This window comes from Epinephelus fuscoguttatus, linkage group LG15 (genome assembly GCF_011397635.1).
Source record: "Epinephelus fuscoguttatus linkage group LG15, E.fuscoguttatus.final_Chr_v1".
Lineage (NCBI taxonomy): Eukaryota > Metazoa > Chordata > Actinopteri > Perciformes > Serranidae > Epinephelus > Epinephelus fuscoguttatus.
The window spans coordinates 6,435,689-6,462,039 of record NC_064766.1 but is presented as its reverse complement, the minus strand read 5'-3'; the positions used below and the strand labels follow the sequence as shown (position 1 = coordinate 6,462,039).

General features: G+C 39.4%; 1 protein-coding gene across 3 annotated transcripts in view; it reads left to right on the top strand.

The window, feature by feature from the left end:
• The first annotated feature begins 1,360 nt into the window (after positions 1-1,360).
• Positions 1,361-26,351, top strand: part of map4l (microtubule associated protein 4 like) — a 146,966-nt gene continuing 121,975 nt past the window's right edge. For all 3 annotated transcript variants that reach the window (XM_049597693.1, XM_049597691.1, XM_049597690.1), the window contains exon 1: positions 1,361-1,516. The gene's annotated coding sequence lies outside the window, so the exon portion shown is untranslated. The remainder of the gene's footprint in view (positions 1,517-26,351) is intronic.

The following is a 26,351-nucleotide window of genomic DNA, read 5'->3' as shown; positions in this document are numbered from 1 at the left end:
CTTCTATAAAGTTTCTCTCATCCAAAGACAGTCCTAAATGGTGTTCTGGGCCCTGCCACACCAAGCCGAAGATCGGCTGCTTGTCAGTGTCAGGCCATCGGTGAGTGTCAGTCTCCTCCGTTTTTGCACTTTGTCACACACCATTGGCACTAGTCGGCCATTGTTGGCTTTTTTGCAGTACTGGGCATTGTCACCACTGGTTCTCTGATGTCAGTTTGGTGTGTCTGGGCCTTGAGATATTCTGAAAGGGATACTACCATATCACTCAAGCAATAACATAATCCACAGCACAGCAGACTATAGGACAGGTAGACTTTCCCTCAGAATATTACCACTTCATTCTCAATTCTTAGAGAACACAGATTTGTGGAATATGATTCGAATGTGCACAAAGTTTTAAACATGGTTAAAGATTGCTGAAACACGTGATCTATTAGAGTCAAGTTTTTTTAATTAAATAAAAGTAATTCATTTATCAGTCATGTAAACACCACCCAGGTGGCCACCAACGTCATTAGAAGTTGATATTCAGTTGAATTTAGGTTGGGATGTTGGGTGACCAAAATTCAGTTTCAGGATAATGTCTACTGCTGATGTCAGTCTGACGTAGAATTCTGACAACAGATGACACTGATATTTTGTTGGTTTTAAGTTGTGCTCTTAGGGAACCAAAATCCAACATCTTCCAAATGTCTCACGGCAACATCATCTTGACGTAGAATAATGGAGAACAAAACCCAGCATCTGGAAAACATCAAAATATTAATGTCCACACAATTTGAAATTCAAACGTCATTAGACATTTAAAATATTTTCAACTTGATTTTCATTCCAATCAAAATATGACATCTGTTCATCCTAAAAGTCCAACATCTCTCTGAAGTCATATTGACACCCAATGCTTGCTGGCATGCACATTATAGAGGGTACTTTCCCAAACACACAAACACAAAATAAGATGGAAGAGTAAATCATGCCTACAGCTGTATTGTCTCGGTAGGTATAACATTAAATGAGAAAAAGTCATCTTCTGAGGAGTAAATATTTGAAAGCAACACAGAATACCTAAGAGCTGCATTATATTCCATTAGGCCTATAGGCCTATTTTTTTATTTATATATATTCGAATTGTCACCTGGTGCCTGATTCTTTGTGTTTTTCGTTACGTAAATGAAGACATTTTCAACACAAACTGATACAGAGCCACTCCGCGCCCTAACCCCCGCAAAGAAGTGGAAAAAAAGTAAAATCTTGATGTTTACGGCAGCACTTGAAGGCAGCAGCAGCCTGATGCCTGCAGATTCAGATGAAAAGGCTCTTTTTTGGCTCCGGGCTCCTGATTGGCTAAGCCGCTTGGGAAAGGGGCGGGGCTTGCCTCTGAGTCCTGGCACCAGTCTGCTCTGCAAGCAGCGAAAGGTGGAGAGATTTTCACCTTCACACACTCTAACTGTCACACATATACACACACACACATACACACACGCGCTCTGCGAGAGAAAAGGCACACATCGAAACGGTGAGTACAGTTGCCCGTTTTACAATTCCTGTCTGATATATGATGTGTCATCGCGTGTTTATCGTTGTTTACTGTAGCCTCGCGCTGCGCCATCCTCTCGTGCATTACGAAGTGAATGATGAAATTCATGTCATATTTATAGGTCTCATATTTAGGTCTCGCGCTGCAGTGGCGAGGATATGGGCCTATATTTAGCTTATCATATGGCGGACAGGCAATTTGACATAGTGGTGCACGGTGTTTCCCTTTACAATGGCTGAGGATAGTGGGCGTGTGAGGGGGGATCTCTGTGTCTCATGCAGAGGTCCGTGGATTCGTGTCTCTTTGTTATGGTGGTGCCGCAGTCGGGATGGTACACCCCTCCTGCTGAAAAATCACCAGGCTATAGTCCTCCCAAAGATATTCCTATAATATCCCCACATGAGCTCATAGTGCCCCTCAGTAATCATTAATGAGTGTTTAGTGGCCTCATTGCATCTGTGCTATTTTAGACTGTGCCTCTTTAAGATGAATAGTCCTATATGGGACTACAGTAACCTATAGTCTATGATTTTTGCTGGTATTAGTCTCTATAGTATTTACTACAGGGGTATAGTTTTCTCAAAGGCAGCAGGTGCACCACCAAAACAGTCAAGGCCATGTTATATAAAGGTTTTTTTCTGATGTTACAGAGCCCATACACCCGTTTTAGGAAGAGTCTGTGATGTTCTATAGGGACTAAGCCTGTCGTTATACAATAATACCCCCCTCCCCATTCTACACACATTCACAGCTACACACACTGCATCCTCTGTCTCTGTGTGGATTAGTACACATTGTTCTATCTATTCTCATGTCTTTCTCTCTCTGGATGTTTCTCATTTTGGTCTTCAGTCTGTTTCACACTTGGAATTTAATGTGCAGTGTTTGAGGATAATAAATGCATCGTAAAGTCATTAATAAATGGGTGACCACAGCACAGACACGTTGTGGGAATACTATTGTAGTAGGAGGATCTTAATTCTCTCCTTAAATTTGTTAATGTTCTTTAACTGCTTGGTGCAACACATGACTAAGGCTACATGATGTTCAAACCCAAGATACATGGCTGCATCATTACATAAAATGGACACATTCAAGAGGCCTGTGTTTCATCAGTGTCCCATTTTCACTGCATGGTTCAGCTCGACTTGACTAAATTCACTTTTAGTACCCATAGATGTATAGAGAGTTGCATACAGTGTCAGAGGCAGAGCCCTTTTCTTTCTGATGAAAGTTATTTAGTAGTGCATGAAGCCAAAAAAGTTATACTTCCATGTGTGCAATTACCTAGATCCTCCACTCTGCTTCCGCATCGTTGGGTCAATACAGTAGGCGCACCAGAGATTTCTGCCAGCCAAGTGGCTAACTTCCTCTATAGCCCTCCACTATCATTAATGGGGATAAAAGGATCTAATTGTGCAGCTCTTCTAGTTCTTCTAAATGTTATCGGACTGAAATGATCAAATCTAGATGTTGAAATGAGTCATTTTATGGGGGTTGTGACTCAAAAATATATATTCACTGATTTACAGACATTTACAATCTAAGTCTAAGGGAGAAAGTCATTTTAGCACTGTTCCTGAGGTGTGATAGTACCCTCTAAGTGTAGATGTGACTGTTGCTGACCGTAATAGCAACCATCATGGAAGTCCTATCATTAGTAACCAAACAGGAACATCTGCACTTGATCAACATGCCAGTGTAGTGTACATACTGTATGATGTACATTTGTTGGCTGCCATTTTGTAAAATCAGGGTCTAGTGAATAAAAACATTGTAGCAGCTATTGACGGTAGCTTGGCTATTTTAAAAATGGTGAGTTTTTACAAGATGTCCCATCACTCAAATGACAGTTGTTTCTGACCAATCAGTGCTGTCCAGCATGTTATCTCCACCTTCTAGTACTGGCTCAGCTCGCTTGGAACCTCATTTGAAGTGGTACCAAAAAAAAAAAAAAAAAAAAATGCGTGTATACAGTTTCCCAAACTTTTGCTAATGGAAAACCAAAAAAGAGCTGAGCAAGTTGAGTAGAAACATGCCGTACCTTGCAGTAGAAAAGTGACATTACACAGTAATTTCAGCCTGACATGTTTGGTATCTGTGGGAAGTTTGGGGTCTAGTACAGGAAATTAAAATAATTGTCTGTGGGTCAGGGGACAATGGCTGGTGTTGATGGATCTGCTGGTGGCTCCTGCAGGGTTGAAGAGGTCAGTCATTTTTCTGGCAGTCTTAGCTGCTGTGTTTATTTGGGGTTGTTAGATACTTTTGGCCTCTTCAGCTCTGCCTACCTGTCGCCTTGTTACTGCCTGTCTCTGCCTCTGTCACTCATATGTCACGCTGCATTTCATCAAAGATCCTCTTGAGTTTTAACTATTAATTTTTTGACACCACTTCTAGCCACAAGTCATAATCAGTATTAGATGGTGGAAGTTAAAATTTCTGGTAACACGTATCTTATTATAGATCAAAGCTGTGTTATGCATTTTAATTAAGAGTCTCTCAACAGTGATTTATTATTAAATATAATATATTTTTTAGTATCTTTTGTTTTTATGTTCTTACTCTGGGGAGCTGTTAGCAGAAGTGGTATGGTTTGGCTCCTTGAAGGGTTTTCTGTTTGTATTCCCAGCTAGTCACAGCCACATGTTAAAGAGTCTTTGAGCAAGAGGCTGAACTCACTATTACTACACCCAGTGTATGTGAATAGGCAATTCATTTGATCTTTTAGTCTATAAAACTGTAGGAAATAGAGAAAAATCCACTTTAAATTGTTATATTCAACAAACTAGGGCTGCAATCAAACAAAGATAATTTTGCTTGACTGAAATTTGACCTACTTTTTGACCGATTGGTTGTTTGATGGGGAACATATATGTATGTTATCTCTAGGCTAATTTCCATGGTGTAAATTGAGTAAACTTTACCTGGGAGGGTTGTGTGTCCACCAAAGCGTTTTTTCCTGTCACAGGACTCGACATTAACACTTGCCCAGGGCAAGTTAACTCTGTGTTCAGGCAAGTGGAATGCCTTGAGCGGAAAATAAATGTGATGCCCACTGTAATATTATCTGAAAATAAACTGTGCACTGTATTGCTGGGAGCATCCAGCTCAGCTACAATCACGTGTTGGTCTCACCACTAGCGTTGAACAGGCTTGATAAGAAAAATCAGACATACTGGACACTCTAGAAGTTAACCATGGAGTTGATGATGTCATATACAACATGACATTGCTAACATTAAATATCTCAGTAACGCTGCATGCGAGAGAGAGACTCACTGCTTTTAGCCCAGTAGGTAACGTTAGCCATCCTGACGCTCCAGCAAGGGCTCTACTGTGATCATATTGCTTTCAGAAGCTTTATAATCCAGGCTTGATCATCAACGTCTTTCTGGGGACCAATCCATAATGATAAATCCAACACTGAATGTCTTCTGTGATTATTTATGTGTTTTTTAGATTTAATATGACAGTTAAAAAAATGTTTAACTTTGGGTAAAATGTTGCATTTGCCAATGTCACCAACCATCCAATCACAATGGAGAAGGGGCAGCACAAATACCACAAAGACCAACTGTCACCTAGGACAACTACAAGTGCTGAGCAACTGCTGTTATCAGTTTGGAAAAGAAATGCCTTGGGGAACACACTGCCTTATTAAAGTAACAACAGTGATTGTCCAGCCAATGAGAATTTGATTGGACAAGAGCATATCAACCAACCCATTGACCAGTTAGAATGTGACAGCCCTTCAACAAACATTCCAAAACCCTTAAATATCTAACTTCCCACAGTATGACTTTGATAAAGGTAGCAAATCCTCACATTTGAGAAGCTTGAACCAGAGAGTGTTTGGCATGTTTTTTTGTAAAATGCTAATCAATTATCAGAATATTTACTGATTAATTTTCTGTCAATTGACTAATCAATGAATAGTATCATCTGTCTGCTAAATGAATGTATTGAAATATTATACTGATACTAGGGTGTGAGAAGAAATATGGAGAAAGATGTCAGTAAAATTGCACTGTATGTGTATTTGACCACTATACCAATTTGCTTTATGTGGTTATCATAATAGGAGACAGAAGATATATGGAGTGTCACCATTTTGGTTCGTTTTATTCAGTCATTGAAATCGAAATCAAAATAGAAACAGAAAACACTCATAGATTGACTAGATCTGGTGGTTTCTTACAGGTGAGGAAACCCAAGCTGTTAATTCAAAGAACCCTCTGCCATCTCATCTCTGCTCTTCTTTTTGTTTTTTTGTATTTGTTAAACAGTTTCTTCCAAATGTTCTCAGCCAATGACACATTGATCTGTACAAATTATGAGTCTTAACAGTGGCATAGCCTTCAGTGCTGAAAAAAAAAAAACCCCAAACTGTTTAAATTTAATCGATTTGAATTGGGACCTTAGATTCCAAAATCTAATTGACTTGTGGATTTGGACATTTGAAACATCCCTAGAAGATACCATTTTGAATTTCAGTGACTGTAAGCCTGTAATTTATTTTAAAACTTGCCTTTTCTTGGCATTAAAGGCAGCATTAATGCTAATGAGTGAAATAAACAGCCTCCATCTGTTTGGTCGTCACATCCAAATTACCAATGATCAATTCTCAGAAAGCTGCTTTGAGCAGATACTCCTGAAAGGACCAATAATCTCATCCCCCAAATACAATACCATTACAGTTATTTGGTCAAATATAATATAAACTTTATATTTATGTTATTTACCTTTTCTTTCACCATTACCCAGCACTGCCATACAGTCTTAATAAGGAAACTGTTGTGTCCTTAAGGCCTGATCCACTAATTGTCCTAGTCACTGTCTCTGTCCCAGCTCATCCAGTCAGATCTTTGATGTGGACCATTTGTCTAATGATACATAATTTCTATTAAAAGATATCTGCATATATACGCAGAACCTGTAGGCGAGGGTAAGATTTTGATATCAGAAGCATTCTGGTTTTTGTTTGTAGTCTGAGTAGTATTGACCAACCACACAGTCCATGTTGACAGCCGGAGAAGTGGATTGCATTGGCTGTTATACAATCTCAGAACCCATCGACTGTTGTCTGATGTTTTGCTTTTTATTAGATTTTATTTTTTTTATTTTTAAACTGCATTCATATACAGATATCTCTTCTCTTTGTAAGGATTAACCAAAATAAGTGGGGCTCGGAAGAGGAAGTCTTGGCCCGAATATCTGTTGATTTCACTGGAACACCTGGAAACTTAACTGTTGTCCCCCAGAGGCTTATTGTCAGGCTGCTAGTTGATATGTCCCAAGGAGTACAGTTTAGGTCAGGTAGCATCTAAATTCTTACTTCCATGACCTTAGTTTAAGCCTGGATCATTTAGCAAAGTTTCAACAATTTGGCATTTAAGAAGCCTTCTTAAATCAATGTGTGTTAGCAGCAGGCCCATTCCTGTTGCTGGCCATTTTCTCCATTTTACTCCAGTGTGGTTCACAGGATAGTGAGCAGTATCATAGTGAATGAACACAAAGCCAAATACATTAAAGGCAGTAAGGATTATGTATCATTTTATTAAAAATTAGTGGAGAAAATGCTTGGTTCAGGCTTTTTGGTATTGAAAAAGCAGATTTTTGTTGTGGAAACATATAGCCTAATAAACACCCTTATAATGAACAATGCCCAATTCCTAATTCCTTAATACTTTGTGCTGTGTTAACTGCGGACTAGATTCTGTAACCCTCCGGGTGTATCCTCTTTCCTAGCATAGAATTAAGTGTAGCAGTCCTCTTCAAACAGTATAGGCCTACTTTTAATGGGAAATATCTTTGTGACAGATAAGTGATAGATAGGGTGGTCTGAAAGATAGAAAGCCAAGAATGAAAATGACACACAGAGATGGAAAGAAAGAAGTAAAGAAAGAAAGAAAAAGAAAGAAGTTGGCATTGTGTTAGTCCCCATATGCAGAGGGACCTAAAAAGGCTGTATGTCCTTTATCACCAGCATAACAAGATGACAAGAATTGTAAAGGGAAACAGTATTTTACAAATACTAGTAAACTGTGTTTATCAACATGCTTGAGATGCAATGACACCCAGTACTAAGTTAAGCTTGTCAAGGTTAATAGTAAAAAAAAAACAAAAAAAAAAACAATGAATTGAGTCTATTATAGTAGAGTTGAGCTTGGCGAACTGAGTCTGATATGTTGTAAAGTGGTTAATGTACTGGATAGTGGGAGCAGCTTTACTGAAACATCCATAACTCTTGGCATTTTCCAGTCCAGAAGCTAATCATGACTGATCAACTAATGGGGTTGGGAAATCAGAAACAATTTCAGCAGACAGGTTTACAGTGGAACTCTGAGGTAACCATGGGTCCTGCATGCAGCTCTTTTGGTATCCTTGAAAGTCTGAACCATGGATAGCATGATAAAATGAAAAAAGAAAGGCTGACAGGCTGATGATGCCTAAAACTACAGGCAGGAAGCTTGATGGATTATCAGAGATGTTCTAATGCATGGCTGTTGTGATGATGATGATGCCATGATTTCTGCTTTAGAGATTGGTGGGATTACATGCAATCCCCCTCAGATTACCAGTCAGGCAGGCAGGAAGTCAAGCTAGCGTTCATCCAACCAGGTGTACTTAACATCCTCGGTCCACTTGCCATGCAGTCAACCATTAAGAGTCACTTAAGTTTCCAGTGAATCCAGCTGGCCAAGCATTTACTGTCATATTACAACATAACAATGTTGATATAATCAGCTACTTTAATAGGAAATGTGTAGGCTCTCAAGTCATTCAGTAAGTCAGCAAGTCAGCCAGGCAGAGGCAGTGCAGTGCAGATATGATCTAATAGTGGTGTAGACCCCCAGGCGATGTGTAAGCCATAATAGTTTTTAAAACGAAGGATTACGTAACGCCTTGGGGTCAAAACCTCAAGTTATCTCTGAGTGCTTCTGCTCAATATTAACCCAGGCTATATGAAGGAGCTAGGTGACTCTGATGGCACCCTCCAGCTAGGGCTGCTCAATTAATCGTATTTTAATCGTGATTACGATTTTGGCTCCAGACGATGTCAAAATTCATATAATTGAGGAAAAACGATTATTTGGTGTTTCCGTTCTGAGACGCGCATGCGCAACTCAACCGCTACGCCCCCGCGTGTGTGGAGAGTGGAGATCCAGGCCGGCGATTTAAGCACGTGTAAAGATGACAGAGGGTGAGGCTGAGCAGCGTCGCTTGGTTGATAAAAAAAGGTAGAACCACTTAATTTATTGAAGTATCTGCCTCTTATTGTATTTTATTTATTTCTTGTTTTCAAAAGATTGAGTGCAGTAGCCTACAACAGTTTAGGGTCCGACATTAACGGTTGCCCGAATGCCTGGGGCAAGTAAAAATATCCGGCGGGCCAGCAGTCCCTGCGCAGACATGCCCGATCGGGCAAGCAGCACAGACTCGGATTTTTTATTTTTATTATTTCTAATCGCAGGGCAGGAATTATACCACGGCCAAACTGCCAGTGCTGTGGAGTCCCCGGTGTGTGGCCGTAATGCCCCTCCTACCCATACGGCCAGTGTAGCATGCCCTGTTTTTTATGACAAACAGCATAGCAAGGCTACGGCTAAGTTAACATAACGTTACTGACACTCCGAGACACATGCACACACACACATAACGTTACCGGACAGCCTCTCAGTCCTTAGCCGCTAACGTTAGCTCATGTTAGCACAGTTACCACACAGAAACTTTTACAAAGGGTCATAATGTGCTTCTAGTGACTGCGAAAGTCACTAGAAGTGACTAGAAATCGCCAGCGAAAGATGTTTACACTGCGTACATGGAGATGGGACAAAGATCCTCTGAGAAGAAGATGGTTCACTCTGCTCTGCCGCCAGGAACAAACTGGGAGGCAAAGATCATCTCTATGGAAGAGGGCTCACTTTGCTGCAGGATTCACCAAAACGTTTTTTTGTTTTTCTTTTAATAAATTGAACACACATTAAAGAACATACAAGATCCTGTAGAGAATTAATACATATAATACAATACAATAAACACTATCAAATTAAATGAAGGAACAAGATTTTTTTTACAGGCAAATAAAATATTGGGAATTTATGTAAAAATATACATACAGACATATGAATAATTATATAATTAAAGATATGTAGGCTATGTTAGGTGAATACTCCTGTCAGTGACCCTGACCACTGGCATTGGCAAAAGAACTGGAGTTGGTCCCCGGATGCTGCACTGCGGCTGCCCACTGCTCCCAGTGTATACAGTAGGATGGGTCAAATTTCGTTTCAATGTAGGTAATGTGCTGAGAAAGGACAATAAAGAATCTTCTAATAATAATTTCTTAATAACTAGGAGATAACAAAAGAATAAAGAGATTTCAAAGACATAAAAAATAAGGGACATGAATCAAAACAACAAGAAACGAGACATATCCCCAGTCATGCACACCCAGTTTTAATAAACTCAGTACTGTTTTTCAGCACATATATTGTTTTGTCTTCATTCAATGTAGTTAGCACATATTGTTATTGCGCCATTGGTTTTGGCCTTGGTGCCCCACATTTTGGCCGTGATGCCCCAATAAATTTGTATTTATCAAAGGCCAAAGTGGCCTTGCCCTAAAAATGACTTAATTCCGGACCTGTAATTGTGTATTTCCTCTCCTGTTTCTGTCCTCGGAGGGGCCAGTTGCAGTGTGCTGCTTTTTATGTGCAGCTGCCTCCATTGGCTGAGCATCTCTGCTGACGTAAGATATAAGTTATGAGCGAAAATATGCACCACACAGCCAGAAAAAGAACCTCTTAGGCAGGGCAAGTAAGAATTTAGATGGGGCAAGTAGATTTGAGAAGTACTTGCCCGACAGGGCAAGTAGGAAAAAACTTTAACGTCGGACCCTGCTACTAAATTACAAGATATTTTTATATATTTAACAGGAGAGTGTTTTTTAACATGTTCAATAAATGCTGTTCCAAATTCAAAGACATAATTGTGTAAATAATCGTGATTATGATTTTTTCCATAATCGAGCAGCCCTACCTCCAGCCATAAGGAGATATTCTTGCACCAGTAGAAAAAAAACCTGCTTTATTATAACCGACAGTGAGGAGGAACAGGACAGATGGGGGTGAAAGAAACAATGATTTGTAACCATAGATTGAATAGTGTTCAGTGATATAAAATGACTTTACATACAGCCTTCAGTTTCGATACCTTAGTCATACCTTACCAGTGATGTTGCTAGGTAAGCGTCCTGCATGTCTATGTATGGTCGCAGGGGCATACCGTTTTTAAAGTATACTGTGGTGTAAAAAATTGATCATGTTGTGTGCATTTGCTTTTCTATGGCAGTAAATGCAACCAGACAGAGAATCTCACCTTTATCATATTTTAGTTTAGTTTATTTTCAGAATGGAGACAGATACAGTATACTGCCATTAGAAAAGAAGTTTCAAGATTCAATTGTAATGAAGGGTTTGTTTAACCAAAAAACCCTTATGTTTTACTTTAAGGGTCATTGTAACTGATAATAACTATGTTATACTGTGTGTCCGGTACAACTGGTTATCATATTGTGAAGATCTCATACTGTTGCAACCCTGCGCAGATGCATTAAGATCCGAAAGGATCCAGTAAACTCATTATCGAAGCATCTAGGGGACCAACCTGTTTTTTTCCCTGATAGCACAGGACGCGCTGTGTTGAAAAAATGTTTTCACTGGCAGCCACTATTTTTTACCATATGTGCATATATCTTGTGCAATCCCATTTTGTTCCTAGTGTCAATGAGTGAAAGGAAAATGTAAAATTCTTTTCAGAAAGAAAGAGCATAAGCATATTTCTCAAAATGTTAAACAATGAAATTTATATTCATACAGATACAGCATACTTGAAACCATAAGTATAACCTTTAAGAGAATAACACTGCCATTTGTCAAAATACACGCATTTTGTTGGGGACCCACTCAAATGATCACCTGTGGGTCCAGGCAAGCTCCTCTCATAAACTGTTTGTATGTTTTCCTACAAAAAGTAATGCACCCTAATTTGTACGTTTCCCACATATTTTGAAATACAAAATACAATCAGTACATTGAAAATCTATCAACATCACTGCCTCACAGTAAAGCCTGATGTGTAGTAATGGCAAATTTATGACATCTGACATGAGTAGGATAAATCAGTTTTCACAGAAATTGGCTCTTTTTTCTTGCAGAAAAAACATGTCAAATTATAATAAAATAATTAATCAAAATGAATTGAAAGATTCTACAATCACCTAAGAAGTTTAACCGTAAGTAAAAAAAATCAGTTTCTGCTGTTTGTTTCTTTGGCTTCCCTGCCTTCAAATTTAGTGTTCCATCAACCTTGTTTCAAGCTACAGCAGGCAGCTATTTTCAACAAAAAGCTCTGATACACCCACTGCACACTACCACAAACACAGTGGAGCTGGGATTTTTAGCAACTTAACTGATAGTTATTTACTTGGTGAGTGAATATTAGACTTCAATTTATCAGGTCAGAAACAACTTAAAATAAATGCTAATGTTGCATTGCGTATGCTGGACATGTGTACAGGGTTCCTACGCAAGTATGGAAAGTATGGAAAAGTATGGAAATAAATTTGATGAATTTCCAGGTATTAAAAAGTATGGAAAATGAAAAATAAAGTATGGAAAAATATTTATGTTTCCAGACTATTACCACTGTTCTAAAATACTGTTTTCTAAAATAGAAAATTAGGTATTTCCAAAAATAATTTAATCAATCTGGATCGTCTTTTATGCCGGGCCAAGCACAGTTTGTGTGAGAGCAAACGTCTCAGAAAACATACCGCCCCTTTTACCTGATTGACAAGTGGTATGTCCAGTCCGCTGCCCCATGAGCCTCCTCCAGCCCCCCAGGTATCAAGTTTCACTCCAACACTGCACCTTCGACAAGAAGACGAGTTTCACGTGGTTCACAATGGGTAGATGCAAGTTTTTGGATGGATGGCTTGACAGTACCGTATATAAATACTGGTTGGCCAAGGATTCCCAATTCACACACAGAGCTAGATGCAAGCTTTGTGTGAAATCGTTTGACATCGCCAACATGGGGGAGAAAGCGATTCTGAGCCACATGAAAGGAAAAAACACCGACGTCTCGTTACTGCATCGCTTGCACCCAGAGTCCCAACCTTTTTGCCTCAGCCCAGACATTGAACTTACCTGAGTTTTTATTTGCATGCCATTATGGTACTTGGCTACAATCGCCTATTAAGAATAATTAAATATGATGTGAAATATGATACACTGATATATTTACTCAGATGTCGCATATTCTCTGGGGGAAAAAAATGCTGAGAAGTCTGGAAATTAGGGTATGGAAAAGTATGGAATTTTGAAATTCCAAATGTGTAGGAACCCTGTGTGTAGGTGATCACCGACCTACGCATTCGCCTAAACAACTTCACTGTAAGGTGATATTATCACACATATTGTGTTTTCAGCTTATTCTGCTGCCCTGAAGTAGTTAAAAAAATCAGTGCAGCTTTAGAGCTTAAAGCCTCAGTCTGAAAATTGATGCACCATATGTGCATGCATTTTTGATATCTTGCACAACAGACGTTTGTTAAGTGTTACTAAGACATAGAGCGTACGTGTCTTTTAACTTGAACAACCCTTTAATGTTTAATGACTAAGTCCATTTTCTTTTCTAACACCAATGTAAATAGATATTTCAAGGCCTAGATGCATTGGAAATGATCATGTGAGATCACACTTACTGTATTGTGATGCTCATGTGGTGACAATTTCAATATGTTGGAGAATAACAATGTTGCTGCCAAGGACAGTTGATGAGAGAAAAAACTGCAGATAGTGTCAATGCCAAGGTAATAGTGTCACCCCTGCCTGGTAATGAAGACACAGTTGGACAACTTCACATTGATGCAATATTGTCTTTTCAATTTGAGTCTGTGAACATTGTGAAGTTGGCCTTACACTGTGCCGACAAGAATATGGGTGCAATCTGTTGCAAGACTTTTAGTGCATTTCGTTTGCAATAGAAATTTTTAATTAATAATTGATGACCTTGGAGAATTATGTAAGCAATGAGCTATCTGTTAGAAGCCATTTTTTTGACACAGTGGGATTTATTGGCCTGAAATCCCTGCAATCGTGTCTGAAGAAATAGTTGCTGAAAGACAAAAAGTAAGCAAAATGTAGGGGCTTCATCCTGCCGTCCGAAATGTATTTGTAGACGGTGCTTTTGTTGAATGGTGACTTCAGTTTTTCAGAAAGACTGGGGATTGGTGAGGAGGTGGGCACATGCCCCTGTTTCAGTTGTGGTTACCATGGTGATAATGACTGGTTAAAAGTGAGTCACCTTTGTGAAAATGAAAGGCCTCTCACAAAGTTCACTCACTAACACAGTAATCTTGCTCGGTGAGACAGACCCTAGCATTATAGGAACCTCTTCACCAACTCAGTCCAACAAAAAAGCTGTTTCTGGGACAGCAGAGTTTCAGTGAGGGGGCCACACACTGCAGGTTTGGGCTTTAAATAGGCACATTACCCAGAAATTCACTTGGGACTTGAGTGGTTGGTGTTGGATGGGCCAGATACTCACTGGCAGTAAACAGTAATTAATATGCACCACCATAATGTGCTAAAAATAGGTTAGAACATGGTTTTGAATGTTTTCTGTCTTCAGCTTTTATATGTTTCTTTGTGTTACAGTCAAGTAGAAGACAAAAGGAGAGACTTACATACATTGCCAAAGTTCTGACGTAACATCCAGGCTAACAGAAGCTCCTGACTCATTGAGAGTGACTGTCTAAGGGTTGGGGACTAAACTTAAAAAAGTGGCTCACAACCTTTTTGGCTCTTACAACTTAGAATAGAGTAATGTTTATTTATCATCACAGGCTGCATGAAGAGAATCTACCAGTTGTCACTAGTTCTAATAATGACTGATTTTTAAGTTTTATGTCAACAGAGGCCAAAAAAGGTAAAATAATCATGTAATTGAGGGAAAAATGCAAAGATCATAGGAAAGGAAGCATAATTTTTCTAGAAGAAATATATTGTTTTTGCCCCTTTGCAAAAGTGTAATATAATATAATACGTATGTTTTCTTTAGTGTATAATCACCTGAAAAAAAGAATTGTTGTGTTTTTGTTAGCCTAGAATGAGCTGTTAATATCTATATAGAGAGCTGGTCCTCTTCCAAGGAGTCCGCCACATTGCAATGCCATATTTCTACAGTAGTCCAAAATGGACAAACCAAACGCTGGCTCTAGATAGGGCCATTAGTGTTTTCTCATTGGTCACAGTAGGTAGCAGCTCCTCTGTACGGAGAGCCTTGGAAAAACACTGTTTTTTAAAACACGTTACTGCTTTATTCAGTGTTTTTAAATCACCATTTGATTTAGAGAGGAAGAGTTCCTGTGGATAATTCAGCCCCTGACAGTAACCCTCTGAATGTCTAGATCAGAAAAAGGGTGAGCACACTATGGGCTCTAGTTTCGCAGACCGGGCGAGGTGGGGCGCAGCGCACCTGCGCTTCGCCAACTGGGTGTGGCCAGGCGGATTTTGCAAGTTTGGCACACTGTGCGCCTGGCGCAGGTACTCCTCTTTCCCACCTCCGTCCCTCCTACTGGCGCAAGTCAGAAAGAGGGAGGAGAGAAGGCGTGGAGTGGGTTTTACACACATCACACCAATCAAATGAGCCCCTCTCCTCACCCTTAAATGCGCCGCGCTAAGGCGTAATGAGAGTTTACTCAATTCGCCGTGGCAGAAGAGAGCAGCAGCGTCAGACGGCCAAACTTCTCTTAGGAGGAAACTGATGTTTTGGTCCGGGAGGTCCAAGCTCGCAGTGTCCGAATATACGGGACTGCGAGCAGACCTCCACGGGCTGATGATGCAAAGGTAGCCTGGGAGGAGGTCACCACAATTGTAAATCAATGTTGCGTTTCTCTTGTGCGTGCGCGCGCTCTCTCTATCTCTCTCGCAGTCTCACTCTGTTTCTTTTCTTTTGACTTTTCTAAGATGACAGATGCTGAATATATACTCCCTATCTGATGCTGTGGCTGTTTGTGGTTGGCTGAGAGAGATGTGAACTCATTAGTTTTGTTAATCAAATCAGGTTGGGTTTCCATTACGTGTGCCAAACGTGCCAAACAGTGCCAGTCCCCTTTGATCTGACATCAGATGTGACGGGACAGTCGATATAGAGATACATTTATGTGCTGATTACAGATAGTTGCATTGAATAGTGGTTTTGTGGGTATTTATTGCATTGTTAATGTGCCTGATATTCTGGAAACCTGCCTGTGAGGTTCTGGTGACGTGTGCGCCCTGTCCGCCGGTCAGCCAAACTTCGGCTTACACCGGCTGCGCTCCGCTTGCGTTGACAGTAGACCTGGTTTCAGCTGGCAAGCTTTTATTGCACCTTCGATGAAGCCTTTTGGCATGAAACTGTCACTGCGCCAAGCTGGATCTGTCGACACCTTCCCCTCCATCTCAGCGCACCTTGGTCTGCCAGACAACCAAACTGAGCGCGCCTCGGGTTGTGCTGCTCGAAACTAGCTCTGTGTGGGGTTCACCACCCTGCGCCACTCTGCGCTGCGCCAGGAAACTAGAGCTCTCTAAGTTAACAGAGACAATAGTTGAGCACACATTAGCAGGTGCTGGGCTGTAACGTGCCAAACAGCGTTGGAGAAACACTAATTTGTAACATGAAACTACTTCATTTAGTAGGGCTGTAGTCAACCAAAGAAAATCTCGGTCGACTGAAGTTGTACATAATCTTCTACTAATCGATCTTCAACTAATCGATTTAAAATAAACGTTATTTTAAATGGGTTTTTCTTTCTACTGGAACAGAAAGTTCTTCCTGTACCCTTTACATGATTGGAAGGAGTAACTGCAAGTAAATAGTAGCATTTATTATTGATATCCATGTTGTTTTTGGAAGCAGTTAAATCAATAAATACCATACTATGCAGTGCCATCATGACTTTGAAAGTAGCCCTCACTGACCTGACTGTAGGTTAGAGATGCAGTATTTGGATCAAACAGAGACTTCAGAAGAAACAGCAAAGGTCGTTCTCTCCTGCTGAGGGAAGAGGCTGAGATTCAGATCAGACCTGACATCATATGGTACAGTAGAGTCAGGCAGGATGGGATGGCCGTGTGTCTTTTGTCATCATCCTCCTCCAGCGAGCTTCCATCAGTGTGTGTTTGTGGTTTGAAACAAGCAAAGGTCTTTTCTGTCCTGCTGATATCAGAGGCTGAGATTCAGATTGGACCTGACATCAGACGTACAGTAGAGTGAGGGAAGGATAAGAACAAAATGTTCCCTTCCATTGACGGTCTTCATTGTATTAAAATACGAACCCCATGCACAGGACAACAGCAAGAGTTTAAGACTTAAAGAGCAGAAGTAACAAATCATAGCTTATCTTCATATTGTTGAGTAGATTTTGGTTCGTTTTTACTCTCTGAAGAGAGTGTGGATTCACTATGTTTGATCAAATTTCAATTCTGTTGTTTGTACATTTCCAGCAGGAGTGAGCTGGATGTAGTTTACTGCCGGCTGATCTCATTCACAGTTCATAAATGTACATATGGAAAGTAACGTACTATAATTTGTATATAACCTACATAATCATGAGCCAGGTGGCTGTGATCACATGACCTATATGCTGCAGGCAGATAAGATAAGATAAGATAAGATAAGATACACCTTTATTGATCCCATAATTGAGAAATTCCAGTGATGGCAGGAGGAGGAAGACAGGTCATGTAGCATAAAGAGCGACAAAGTCTGAGTATGGAATTTGTTAGTGTGGTGAATAGGACATACACAAGACTTTGATTCAAGATAGTGGGATTGGTGTAATGTTTTAAACCAAAAGGTTTCAGTTTCAAACAAGTGGTTGGGTATGGGGCCACAATGTGTCAGATGTGGTGGATGAATACACTAAATAGTTAGTGCAAGTAATTGAGTCTACTAGAAGGAGTGGTTCAGATATTTTTATGGTCAATCTATGGTGTCATCCCCTCCATTTGCCAGTCATAATTTTTGGAGAAAGTATGGCAGAAATTGCAAAACATTTACAAGCACATCACTTGTCCACTTTTACAAATAATTAACTCAATGGAAGGAAAAGGCAATGTGAGATAAGTCTAACATAACAGATTCAGAGCCATCAAAGACACAGTGCCACACCTTGTAGATACTGACATTGTAGTAGGTCAGGCTGTTCTTATTAATTGTTCGTACATACATACCTATGAAAAGTAAGGCATTACAATTCGGAATCATGAGCGAGTAATTTGTGTATATTCCAAGTAATCGGGAAGGCTGCGATGACATGACTAATGTGCTGACAGTAGTAAAGAAGGAAGAAGAAAAAAAGACTGAAAAGTCTGTTTAAGGAGGTAGTTCAGGGTGGTGGATGGGTCAAACAACACAGTACTTTCCCCCAGAAGACTGATGTTCAATGTAAACCTTATGTTAAGTATGTAATGTCATTCATGGGGGGCTAATTTGTTAGATTGATTCAAACTGTTGTATTGGAACACATTAAAAAGGTTACTGTTTCTATGGCAAAACATGCTGTTGACAAGGAGGTTGAAATGGCACAAAAATTCATCTTATCCTAACATTATGTAGTTTAGTAATGGTGTTTTATTACATGTTAAATGGATACATGCACTGGGAAAAGGGTTACAGTATACTCCATGTACAGTATACTGTAGTCAAGCATAGTACATACATTATGTAGTATGAGTAAGCTACATTAAGGTATGCACTGCAAACATGTGGTGTTTGTTTTCTGTTACTAACTATTTTACATTACATTTTCTGAATGAATTCCAACTCAGTTTCAAGCCCACTAATCACAGAAGTCCAAATACAGCTCTTAGGGTATGACTCACCATCAGCTGCCTCTATAAAGATAAATATCTGAAAATGTTAATATGTGTAGTACTGTTCAGTCACTTATTAAAGGTGTTGTGAGCCACAGTAAGTAGCAAAATATGCCTTGTTACCTTTAAATTGTAGGTCTTGCTCTAGGAAATATTGAGCAAAGGATGTTGACGTATTATATTTCCTTTCCAAAGGACACATGTAGCCTTCAGCTGCTTCCATCTGCTTCTTTTTTCATCCTTTCCTTGTATCCTTTGTGCATGCTGTCTCTCCTCCCACACTCTCCTTTGCATCAATAAACAACATGAGTGCTTTTGCTTCAATACTGTTGCAGTTTGGGGAACTGGGAGTTCTGGGGTAAATACATGTAAATTGGTGGAAGAAGTATGAGGAGCATTTACTTATCAACTGTGGTACTACCACATTATATAATACAAGATTTTATTTTAGTAAAAGTATAAAGGTATTAGCATCTAAATTTGCATAAAAGTAACAGTTCTCATTATGCAGAGTGGCCCATAATACAACAGTGTATATCATATTATTGGATTACAATCATTGAAGCATTAATGTGTTCATCACTTGAATGTTGCAGCTGGTAAAAGTGGAGCATTTTAATTACTTTATACATAACATAGATTGTTTGTTGATTGTATTTTGTATTATCAATCTAAACATGCAGAGCAACTAATAACTCAAATACATATAAAAAGTACAATATTTCCCTCTTAAGTGTAGTGGAGCATAAATATGAAAAATTATTAAAAAAAAACATTGAAAAAATATATACAATATGTGTCTTTGTATATTGTGTATATTTTTAAAAATATTATTTTTATATATTTTTAAATATTTTTTATATGTATAATTGTATATTTTTTGTATATTGTATATTCTGTATGTTCTTGCCTAAATTTGTGTACTTATGTCATTTCTGGTACATTGAGAGCAAGTCTACCGGAGTCAAATTCCTGTACACACGTACTTGGCGAATAAAGCTGATTCTGATTCTGAAGATGATGAGAGATGACTTGATGATATCTAGTCTCATATCAAGATATCAATGTAGTATTGATATGTTGCTCAGCCCTACTTAAAAATTAATGTGTACCATGCTGTTGTCTGACCAAATTCTAATCGGTCAGACAATCACCTGTGTTACTTTCATAAGGCCGTTTGTTCACCAAAACATTTTTCCCCACTGAAAACGGTAGGTGCTCTTATGAAAAAACACCCAGCTTTGAGCACTAGATAATCTCTCAAGACAGATTCTGCAATTTACATTGTAGAATCTGTCGGCAGCTCTGTGTGAAAGACAACTACGGGGGGAGGGGCGGCTTTGAGTTTGAATGATGCTGCGCTTTAGCCAATCACAATGGAGGGGGCGTGGCTGAGACGTGCAGGTGTCCCCAGGAAATGTGTACCTACAGAAACAGCAAGCTCCGCGTCCATGGCGACCGCTCCACCCAAAATGCTGTCTCATCAACATGAAAAAAAAAAAAAAAATTCCAGCGGATGTCTTAGTTACAACATGATTGAGCTAACTGGAGTAGTTTCATGTCGTATCCGACAACGGGAGGCTTTTAACAGATGACGTCCTAATGTTAGCTTTGCTAACTGTCCCTGTCAGCGGCACCCACTGATGCTTTCTAGACATCTTGATTTCCCATAACTGAATAAATACCACACATAGCAACACAAAACTGCTTTGCTAGCTCACTCATGTTGTAACTAAGATATCCGCTGGAAAAAATATTTTATTCATGGACCGTTTATTGAGTTATTACCTTATTTTTATACAGTCTATGGTTATTACAGACACCGCTAACGGCTAACGTTAACAGCTAACGGTTAGCCCAGCTAATCTACGATAACCATGTTAATTACAAAACACACAGAAATAGTAACGTTTGTTAAATCATTGTGTTTATAGACTTCACAAACATCAGATTAGTCTACACGGTGATATAGCGACGTGAAAAATGTAATATATAGCTAAACTCTGCTGGTTTTCTACCCGAAGTATTTGTAAACAACACGGCGATTCCCTGGGGGCACCGCTGGAAGTGAAGGGCGTGAGCGATCGCTGAGGCTCCTGCACTTCCGTTAGTCAAAAAACTCCGGGCTGTGCCTCCAGAGGTAAAGGAAGAAAAAAAATTTTTTTTTTTTCTTTTTTTTTACCGATGGATTTCCAGATTGAGCACTAGAGCACTTTTGGGGCATTTTTTTCTCAGCTGAGATGCTTTGGATGCATGTGGTTACTATGACATGGAATATACATGGAAATAAGAATGTCAGAACACAGTAGAGTACCTGCTTGCCCTGGGCCTTGCTCTAATTTTAGGGAAGGCTGAAGCACATAGGGATAAAGGACGGACCAACCGGTCTGTGTGGCCAGCAGTATTCATTTCTCCTAAGTAGGGCTGCCACGATTAGTCGACTAATCGATGACTAATCGACTATTAAAATAATCGGTGACTATTTTAGTAGTTGACTAATCGGTTTGAGTCGTTTTTCATAGAAAAGTACTATAAAAGTACCCCAAAATACTCTTACTGCAGCTTCTTACGTTCAGATATTGGCAGCTTTACACACTCTCCCATGACAGTGAACTAAAACCCTTCGGCGTGAGTATGAAACAAGACATCAGATGACGTAATTTTGGAGTTTGGGCGAGACAGACCGACATTTTTCAACATTTTAACACATTTTTCGATGAAATGATTAGTCGACTAATCGAAGAAATAATCGACAGATTAGTCGACAATGAAAATAATCGTTAGTGGCAGCCCTACTCCTAAGTGTTGTCATTGATGTTTTGTCTTTGTGATATTTGTCCCACCCCTCCTTTACTGTGATTGGATGGCTAGGTAGCCTTTTACCCGAAGTCTAACATTTTTCAGCTTTTTGCGAAATAGACCAAAAAAAAAAAGCTAAATGTGCAGTGCTCTTTTCCCCCAGTCAACCAATCAATTGGTTGAAGAGTACATAGAATTTCAGTTGGCCAAGATTTTCTTTGACTACATCCTTAGTCTGCAGTGTAAGGACTTTGGGAGATGTATGGTTTTACAGCGTATCCTCATAAAACGAAAATATGAAAAATGCACGCACTACAGTTCATATGGTATCCAACAAATTAGTGCCCTACAGATGACGTTATGTCCTTAAAGTAAAGTTATGGAATTAACCTAAAGTTACAGAAGGTCGGCTTAATCTAGTAAGGTTACTATGGTTAGTTTTACATAGAGAAACATGGTGAGGACATACCTTACAATGACTTAAAGTTCACTCAAATTTCACATGGTTGTGAAGACGCGTCTCTTGGGGAAGGTCCCAGGCGAGAGTCTGTTCTTTTGTGACTCATCCACCAACCCAACCTGCCTCCTTACAGGTCTTCCAGAATACAGTGGCTCATGATTACGATTACGGATATGTAGGAATTTGGGTGCATTACTTTTCATATGAAAATGTACAAAAAGTTTATGAGAACAGCCTGAATTTTGAAAACCAGGAGACTACTGAGTCTTTCTTTAACATTCTTAATGTTTTCTTCACCCTCAACAATCTCCATTGGCGCCAGCAACTTGTTGGAGAAAATACAGGCAGCCCACAAGCTCCCCATGTGGCATCTCCTGTCGCCGGTGTAGCCTTGATGAGTAGTTTTATTCCTGAGGAGGAACACAACTGCGTAGTATTCAGCGTAACCTCTGAGCCTGTGCAGGCAGGCGCCAACACAGAGGGATCCTGTTTAATCTCTACGCAGTGAGGTATAGAGACTTTAAATTTTTTGACTTTTTTTTCAGCAAATACACTGAGTTTAGGTATTAGAAGCCGTATGGGGAAAGACAGTCAGTGGCTGATTCATCCCTAGTTTGGACTATGGTCACATGCATCACTACATATCAGAAGCTGAACCACACAGAAATAAAAATGTGTTGTGTGTTGTTTAATCATTCTCCAATGTGAACATAAACATACAAACAAACATAAGTTCACACCTGGACACATGGAGCTGCAGTGTAAACACAGAGGGTGAAATGTCTGGTCTCCTTCACTGGCTTCTAAGTGTTTTCTCCATCTCATCTCCTGCGTGCGCACTTCATTTTCTTGATCATCTCTCACTTTGAAACACAGTGCAGAGCCACATTTGACAGCTTTGTACAGTTAGTCATCGGTCTGTTGAATAAGCTGACTGTCTGCACCTCTCTCTCATGTACTGACGCCGTGTGTATGTGTGTGCATGTATGTGTGCTGTGTGTGTTAATGTGTGGATAGGTTGACACAGTGTGTTGTCAGCAGTAATCTAAACTGCACACTGTGTGTGTGTGTGTGTGTGTGTGTGTGTGTGTGTTTTCGAGCTTGTGCCCATCAAGAAGGAGACAGCAAGGAGCTGCTGAGTCACCATGGCGACTGGCTGGGCAGCCATGACAGGATTTTGTTAACACATTAGATGCCATGAGTCTGGAAACGTCTCCAAGTTACAGCCTCGGTGGCGCATTTCCTTTTATTTCCCCTCTGTCCTTAATGTTTAGTCACTAAGAAGGATTATGTTTTTGTATCATCATCCATACAAACTATTTACATCCTCTAATCACACAGAATCCCTGCCATATCTTTGCTGTGAAAGACCAAGAAAAGGAAAAAAGCAAGTGGGAACTTTTCCAGCATGTCTGTAGCCTCGGATTAAACAGATTCAGCTGACATGGTGGTAACTTTCAGAGTCAACATTACTGAGCTAATGGACTCCCAGACACATTTCAGCTGTCTAGAGATTTTAGCTTCTACCTCAATCAGACTTCTCATTTATCTTCTGTGTCTGGCGGAGTCATTATAGACGTCCAACACATTGACTCTGAACAGGATGTACTCTTGTTTGGCATCTAAGCGTAGCTTAATATGATCAGAATGTACATTGTGTCAGTTAGTAGGGTTAGCCTTTGCCTATTTCTATCTGCAGACACAGAGCAACATAACCATTTATTTGGAATCATGTGTCTGTCCACCTGCTCTTTCAAAACTAGATGGTAAGATGTCTTGTCCACATCAGACAGGTCGTAATATATAACACTTGGCTGTTGGGTCGGAACTCACAGGGATCGCTACTACAGACTCTGTGGTATATTGGGAGGAAGTGAAGATGCATCATCCATCTTTATACAGTCATTGGTTCAAACCCTGGCTCCTTTCTTACCTCGACAAAGCTTACCAGTCACAGCGTGAAGTGGATTGGGAAGTTAATTACAGAATTGGTCGGACACAGAGCCCCCTAATGTGACATTGGAGAGATGTGGTGGGGGGCATCCGACAAGCAGCGCTAGTACTGGCTCCATTAGTCCAATATTCCCTCTCCTTTTAGATTTGTTTTGGTTTCTACCAACGCCTGGGAAAAATACCTGTCTCTTTAGCTGCTAAATGTGCCACTGTGTTCACTAGCTAGTTGCTAAGTGAGACTGTCTGCTGTTTGATGTTGAGCAGGTAGTGCACAGTGGGTTATAGGAGCTATTTTCACTAAAAATAGTACTGACGATGAAAACAGTGGGATTGAACAAAAACAGTTAGCTGAAAGATGCAGAGGGGGGAGCTGAAGTGGTGATAATTCTCAGTAGGTTCATCACTACAAGTTACCCTTTACATCTTACACATAGTAATTCGATACACTGTTAAAATAAAAATATTGATCAGTGCAACTTTCAGATGTCTGCACATTTGTAATAAAATCTTTCTATGAATTTAATTGTTTCTTAAGTAAGAATATTTACAATTGATTGAAATGATTTTTTTTTTACAGAATAATAATCAGCAGAATTTGGTTTCTTTTTTACTTGTAATGTGATAGACAGTATTAGAATTAAGTATTTAGATAACTTATTTTTATCTGTGGAAAATGTATAGTAATTCCACCTCCTGGTGGATTTCCTAGTGTTTTTCATCCATTTTGGCATAATTGATGACTTAATTGCAGTGTGCATACAATATATGCTTCATCTGATATATGTCCAGTATCAGCAGTTCTTCATATAATGGCTCAGCACTCACTCTTTGAAGTTGCAATGTAGCTAGTTTAGAGGTGAATGGGTAATTTTCTACATACAGTACAGCCTTACAGCTAAATTGTTACCTTGCTATACAGTGCAGTTACTGTATACCTACAAAGGCAGAACTCTAGCTCACATATACTGCAGCAGGAATGGATTTTAATTCATTACATACATGCATAAAATCTGACCTTTTTGAACTTTTTAAGTCATACCATTGTACGTCCCTATATTTAAGCTGTAATGTAGGAGAGGAAATAACATTTTCAGGTACAGTAACAAGAAATAACATGATTGGCCATAGGATTGCAACAGTATGAGATTTTCCTGGTTCAGTAACCATCTCAGAAAATATCATGGTTTCATTGACAAATATCATGGTATTACAGAATTTATACTATTATCAATCAGCATGACCATTACAGGAATGAAAATGCAAGGTTTTTTTTGGTTGAACAAATATTTTATTACTACAAATTAATCTTGAAACCATTTTGTTAGTGGAATTATGTGTAAAAAGTCTCCCCTTTGAAAATCACTAAAATAAAGGTGAAAATCTCCATCCAATTGCATTTTTTTTTAAAAAATATTGTTAGCAAAAGATGAGCCAATCATACACGGTATAACACCCGTCAACTTTTATAGTACGGTATACCTTGAAACCCATATATTGCAGCAATCCAACTGGCTATTAGGTATGGTAACTAGGGATGGGTCTAATGACTAATTTCCATGACGTTTAAATAGTCTGGTCATAAGAGCCTTTTTACACTGCCTGTTCAAGGTGAGAGTATTGCACTGTTTTGCCACCACATTGTTCTGTACATAAGGTTTGATCGTGGAATGGGGGGATAGAGTTTTCTTGCCTCTGAGCTGGAAACGGAGGTAGTAACAGTGCCAAAATGATGTCTATATAAATGGAACAGCTAGCAGTATGAGATCATGGGTGGCATGGGTGTGAGTTAAAAAGTAGCTGATAGCAGCTAGTGGCTGACTTGAAGAAGATCAGCAGCTAAAGATGTCCCTCTGAGCAGAGGACGAGATCAGCTGCCAAATAACAGGAACATGAAATGATTGTTATTGCCATGTTATGCCATTGTTATCAATAAGAAAGTGTTTTTTGTGACTGTGTTACATGTCACACTAAAGGCAGATGCTGTTACATGTCACGCAAGTCACACCTTTTTTGGTTCTGCAATGCCAACATGCTGTCTAAAATCACACACAGAAGCAGCATGATGCCTCCATTTTTTGGTTCTGTGTAAAAATGCAAAGGTGGCATAAAGAAGGGACTTTGTAGTGGATTTATCTCGCTACCATTATCTCTGTGTAAAGAGCACTTTTATTGAGCACATTTTTTCCATAAGGTTAAACATTGTCTGAAAAAATATTGAGTTGAATATTGAGTATTATAAGACGAACTTGAAATCGTTCATCACATTTTTCAATAACCAAATCGTGTTTTCAATGTCGCTGAAATGTGTGGAGCTTTGCCCTGTGCATTACAAACTTTGCACATTATCCTTTAAAACATTACAACACCTCACTGAATAAAAGTAAAGAAACAGGCTAACTTCTACTGAAAACAATATTCTCTAGGGAAATAAATCTTTTGGAAACATGCCTGATTATTAAAATGGCATTTTCATAGGGTGAACATAATCACATAAAATGATAATACTTTCAATAATAAGTTAAACCCACAAGTATTTTTGGTGCCCACTAGCGAGGGGTTGCAACATTTAAATGACTAGTTGACTAATTGCACACATGACTGTTGGAAACATAAATTTGGATTAATTTTTTACAAGTGTTTGGTGACATTCAGTGTTTTTAGGCAAAGCTCACCAAAC